Genomic DNA, 6,549 nt, shown 5'->3' with positions numbered 1-6,549 from the left:
GCAGCCAATCAATGATTCTCTCTCATCATTGATGTTTCTATCTCTCTCTCCCTCTTCCTTCTGAACTCAATAGAAAAAAATATATATATATATTTTTAAAAAAGATCAACATTCATAAGTGAATTTGGTGTGTGCTTTTTAAAACATTCATTTGTCCCTAGCTGGTTTGGCTCAGTGGATAGAGCATCAGCCTGCAGATTGAAGGGTCCCAGGTTGAATTCTGGTCAAAGACCTACGCCTGGATTGTGGGCTCTATCCCCAGTAGGTGGTGTGCAGGAGGCAGCCAATCAATGATTCTCTATCATCATTGATGTTTCTCTCTCTCTCCCTCTTCCTTCCACCCTGAAATAAAATATATTTCATTTCCATTATTAAACTCTTAAAGTTGTACCCAATAATCTCTTCTGAGGGTCTACCTCTGAATCCTGTTTCATCTGAAAGCATTATTCTTAGAGTCCAGGTAGCCACCTGTAATGTCCTCTCTAATCTCATCACATAAGTGACTTTTCTTTTTGTGCTCTTCCCCTGTTACTGAAAGCAACTCTCCTCCAATTCTTCTGCTCCATTTTCTTTCTGTATTCCTGAATCTTTTCACGAGCCAAGTGCTTCTTCTCATCTTTCCCTGAGGAGTCTGTTTTGGTACAGTTTCAGGAGTTTCATGGGTTTGATCAAAGATGGGTTTCCTGTTCTAATCTTTTAGGCTTAGAGAAGAAAAGTTATACTTTCTCTGGATTTATTTGTGAAGAGTAGGGCTGGACCCCTACTAGACTAGACCGGTGGTCGGCAAACCACGGCTTGAGAGCCACATGCGGCTCTTTGGCCCCTTCAGTGTGGCTCTTCCACAAAATACCACGTGTGGGCACACACGTACAGTGCGATTGAAACTTCGTGGCCCATGCGCAGAAGTCGGTATTTTGTGGAAGAGCCGGAATTTTGTGGAAGAGCTGGTATTTTGTGGAAGAGCCACACTCAAGGGGCCAAAGAGCCGTATGTGGCTTGTGAGCCGCGGTTTGCCGAGCCGCAGTTTGCCGATCACTGGGCTAGACCCATGGTGGGCAAACCGTGGCTCGCGAGCCACATGCGGCTCTTTGCCCCCTCGAGTGTGGCTCTTTCACAAAATACCGGCTCTTCCACAAAATACCGACTTCTGCGCATGGCCACGAAGTTTCAATCGCACTGTACGTGCGCGCCCCCACGTGGTATTTTGTGAAAGAGCCACACTCAAGGGGCCAAAGGCTCTCGAGCCACGGTTTGCCCACCACGTGGCTAGGCTCTTTCCCATGGCATGGAGAGGTCTCCAAGATTTCACCTGCCTGCATTCCCTCCTTAAGTCCACCTGTTACAACCTACCAGCCATAAAGAAGCCAGCCAGTTCTCAGACCACATCTGCTCTGTTACCTCTTACCAGGCTGCCCATGCTACCCCATCCACCCAGGATGCTCGTGTCATGCTTCTTGACTCGGGAAGTGCTTCCTTGAGTTTTCATTTATTTTTTATTTTTAATATATTTTATTGATTTTTTACAGAGAGGAATGGAGAGAGATAGAGAGTCAGAAACATCGATGAGAGAGAAACATCAATCAGCTGCCTCCTGCACATCTCCCACCGGGGGATGTGCCCGCAACCCAGGTACATCCCCTTGACCGGAATCGAACCTGGGACCTTTCAGTCCGCAGGCTGACGCTCTATCCACTGAGCCAAACCGGTTTCGGCGAGTTTTCATTTAAAAAAAAAAAAGTTTATTTATTTATTGATTGATTTTATTGATTTCAAAGAGGGAAAGGGAAAGAAACATCAATGATGAGAGAATCATTGGTTGGCTGCCTCCTGCACGCCCCCCACTGGGGATCGAGCCCGCATCCTGGGCATGTGCCCTTGACCGGAATCGAACCTGGGACCCCCTGGTCTGCAGGCCAATGCTCTATCCACTGAGCCAAACCGGCCAGGGCTTGAGTTTTAATTTTTATGATAATTGTTTAAGCCATACATTTATATTTCATGTACTTTTCTGTACAGGTATTATATTTCACAATGAAAAGGGTTTAAAATCATCTATACATATTTTTACATATGCATTGTTTTCTGGAGGAATACAATGGCAAAATGTTAATGGGGAAGGGGTCTTTAATCTTAATACAATTCCATATTTTTAAAAATTAAAGTATTATTTTTCAAAGCCCAGAGAATGACCACATAGCAGGAAAACCCTGGGCTGACTGCAGATGACCAGAGACACTCTCACAGTCTTGGTTATGTCCTGAGAGATTTCAACATGCAGCTTTCTCCTTCCTGGACCACAGACAACCATGCCTTGACCTGATGCCTCTACCCTCAATTGCAGACTGTCAATCACTCACAGGGTTTTGAACCCCAGGACCTAATCTTTGCCAGGTCTGGCTCTGCACATTCCAGGGGCTTTTAAGGTCTCAAGAGCAACTGAAATTAAAGGAAAATTTTTAAAAAGTTCCTTCAAACACAATTAGTTCTAATTAAATTTCCCTTAAAAAACAAACAGTATTTCCAATGGGAATTTGAGGTTTGAAAAGGTGGGAAGCTATTCCTGGTTGAGTGTCTAAAATATATGTATTGAGCACTTTTGGTATATAAGTCCATGAGTAAAGTAGTACTGTGTCTCCTAAGTTGGCTAGGTCAGCGGAAGTGTGAGCAAGGGCCAAAGTACCAGGTCTAATAACTGAGAGAGTGCACTGATCATGGGAGGCTAAACATATGGAATGACACTGCCATCCCCGATGGGCCCTGAGAGCAGGACTGTGGCAGGATGGTGGAGCAGGTGAGCGGGTGGCGTCAGGCCAAGGCGGGTGTGAGTGGGGGCCAATGGCCCTGCTGATTGCCCCGCAGATGGCCACCAGCGGCAGCTCCCAGGCGCTGATGGAGCTGGGCAGGGGGCCTGCCCTGATCAATCACCCCGCAGGCGGGATGGTGGGGCAGGTGAGGGGGCAGCACCAGGCCATGGTGGGGTGCCAGGCGTGGCTGTGGGGCTGGGAGTTCGAGCTGCGGCTCAATCCCCGCAGGCCACCCCAAGGGACCCCACCTGTGCACAATTTCATGCACTGGGCCTCTAGTTTATTAATATTACTTATTTGTTAGCTAGTTCTGGTATGGATCTTTTTCCTTAAGTAAATTGCAAACTTCTGAAGGAAGTGGATGACTCTTTTTTGATACCTAGCAAAGTCTATAATAGGTGCCCAAAAATGTTTCATGGATGAACTTAAAAGCAAAATTCAAGGTGAATTAAAAGGCAAGTTAAAATAAAACTCCAGAGATAAGGCCAAGGTTAGATTACAGCTGTGACTGATAATAGTTAAGACAAGTAGAGGAGAGGACCTAATTTAGAGCTGCTTTCAAAGCTCTGTGGCCTGTTTTTTGGTTAATATTTAAGTTGACTTGTTTTAATAGAGATATTTTGCCCCCAAAGTACTTTCAAGTATCAAGTTCGGTGACCCAGGCCTTGGTGAGTAAATGTGGGTCCACCCTGCCAACACCCTATATGACTTTATAGACTTTATGCCTGCTTTGTTTTCCAAGATTGCAAAGTCCTAATCTCTGTGCTTTGACAAATTAACTCCTTTTATTGCCAATCCACGAGATGAGAGAGATAAGACTGAAGGAGACAGAAGGCTCCCCAGCCCCTTGCTGGTGGCAGGGTACACATCCCTGGGAGAGAAACACGGTGGAAGATCACCTCTAGTCAATGTTCAGGATTCCTTGATCTTGCACCAGCATCATTCCATGGCTCTCCTGGTCTCTCGGTGGGTGGTTTCATTCACTGTTAAATGGGGAAAACTCGCATTTTTCTGACATCCCCAAGAAAGGGAAACTTGAGCTCTCAGCAAGTCCTCTGTCAGTAAGTCTTAGAACGTCCAGGTCACAGCTGCAGGGATAGGAGCCTGTGCTATGTCAGAGAGGGATCTGACCTACCCCAGCTCATCACGGTCACTCCTCTCAGCCGGTGCAAGCTGTTTTCTCACTTCTGCCAGGCCACACACCCTCCTAAGCTATATTGGTGATTCTGCTGCTTCCATCTTTTCAGTTGCATGAGGATATTAGTCATGTGGGTGGTGGTCTCAGAGCAAACTCTGCAGATACTAATCCTATCGAAAACCCTCTTAAAGGATTAGCGTTTTGGCCAAGAAACTTGATCCTTCAGATTGTAGCATTTTCTAGCATTTGCTCTTCTCAAGTTAGTGAGAGGAATGAACATAGGGAGGCATCAGTCAGAGACGGGGAGGGAATCCAGCCCCTCCAGGGTCAGGCTAAATTCCTCCTGAGCCACCAGGCCTACCTTCCACAGAAACCAAGAGAAAAGATATCTTGACTTCCACTGGGTCATAAATTACACCTTGTTCCCTTCCCTTGGCCTTCAGAGCATCAAAGTGTGCTTCCAGTCCTGCCATGGACCCTCCCCACCCGTGGGGATTGTTGATTTATCACTGCTCACAAAAACACCTTCACACAGCTCCCTGCGTTGTTTCCATGCCATTTCTGTGAAACTTCCTCAAGACCCTGGGAGTTGCTATTTTAGCTGGAGAGTAATGGTGGGTGGACGAGGGGCTAGCCCAGGGGTGGGCAAACTTTTTGACTTGAGGGCCACAATGGGTTCTTAAACTGGACCGGAGGGCCGGAACAAAAGCATGGATGGAGTGTTTGTGTGAACTAATATAAATTCAAAGTAAACATCATTACATAAAAGGGTACGGTCTTTTTTTTTCAATAGTTTTATTCATTTCAAACAGGCCGGATCCGGCCCGCGGGCCGTAGTTTGCCCACGGCTGGGCTAGACCGTGGTCAGCAAACTGCGGCTCGCGAGCCACATGCGGCTCTTTGGCCCCTTGAGTGTGGCTCTTCCTAAGCCTTAGGAGTGCCCTAATTAAGTTAATAACAATGTACTTACCTATATAGTTTAAGTTTAAAAAATTTGGCTCTCAAAAGAAATTTCAATCGTTGTACGGTTGATATTTGGCTCTGTTGACTAATGAGTTTGCCGACCACTGGGCTAGACCTTAGGTGCATCCCACCCCCAGCCACTGGCTGCCAGGAGGTCCAGTCTCAAAGTGAGGAAATGGACTAGAAGGTGCAGGGTACCCCAGACCAGTGCTTCTTAGACACTGACATGCAATGGACCCTCTGGAGATCGTGTTAAACGCAGGTTCTGATTTAGCAGGGCTGGGGCAAGCCCCAGATTCTGCGTTTCTAAGGAGCTCCCAGGTGATGCTGATGCTGCTGGGCCACGGACCACTCTGAAAAGCAAAGGGGCAAGACTGAGGAGAGGAAGTGCAGAAAGAGGTAAAAATGGGCCATAACCGGTTTGGCTCTGTGGATAGAGCGTTGGCCTGCGGACTGAAGGGTCCCGGGTTCGATTCTGGTCAAGGGCATGTACCTGGGTTGTGGGCACATCCCCAGTGGGGGGTGTGCAAGAGGCAGCTGATCCATGTTTCTAACTCTCTATCCCTCTTCCTTCCTCTCTGTAAAAAAAAAATCAATAAAATATATATTTAAAAAAAAAAAAAGAGGTAAAAATGGGAATCATGGGGAGAACAGAGAGGAAAGAACAAGGTCCAGGGAGAGCTAATCTGCTGGAGCTCCAGCTGCATTACCTTGTCTTCACGGCCTTCCCTGCAGGGCCTCCTGGGCAGGGGCCTCTGTGGCCGTGTTGGCTACAGTGGGGTGCTTTGGTCCTCCCCGATTCCCTCTTATCCCAGAGGACTCCCAGGCCCAGTGGCACACTGGAGGAGGGGGCCAGGGCTGGGGACCTCCCACCTTCCAGCCCTGCCTTGGCAGGGGCTGCCTGCCATGCTGGCTCGGGTCCTTAGCTCTGGGGTAGTTCCGTCATGGAGCAGGTTCTTCAGTTTGGCCTCGGGAAAAACTGATGGGCTCTCCCCTCCTCCTCAGGCACTACTGCTTGACGCCAAAGTCTGACCTTCACTTTCTCAAAGAGCAGCTTCCATTTACTGGGTGGTTACTATGTGCCAGGCTCTGTGTAAAGCACTCTCCCACACTGTTTCTTTTTATAAACCTTTATTTTTTTATTTTAGTGAGGGAGAGAGAAACAATGATTTGTTGTTCCACATATTTATGCATTCACTGGTTGATTCTTGTATGTCCCAGACTGGAGATTGAACCTGAAATCTTAGCTTATTGGGACAACACTCTAACCAATTGAGCTACCTGGCCAAGGCCCACATTGTTTTACTTAATCCTCACAATTACTCTATGAGGTAGGAACTGGTTTATGCCACTTTACAAGAGGAAACTGAGCCCCAAGAGGTAATTTTCCCAATACCTTGTAGCTAATGCATAGTCTATGCCTTCCCACACTGGCACTAAACCATGACTGAATCACACACCTGAGACCAGGAGTCAAGGAAAGAAGCCTCAGGAAAGAAATATATTGCCCTAGCCGGTTTGGCTCAGTGGATAGAGCGTCAGCCTGCGGACTCAAGGGTCCCGGGTTCGATTCCAATCAAGGGCATGTACCTTGGTTGTGGGGACATCCCCAGTAGGGGGTGTGCAGGAGGCAGGTGATCGATG

The sequence above is a fragment of the Myotis nattereri genome, assembly GCF_964212035.1.
Source record: "Myotis nattereri genome assembly, chromosome: 8".
Classification (NCBI taxonomy): Eukaryota; Metazoa; Chordata; class Mammalia; order Chiroptera; family Vespertilionidae; genus Myotis; species Myotis nattereri.
The sequence above is the reverse complement of the archived record's forward strand: the minus strand, read 5'-3'. Positions refer to the sequence as shown.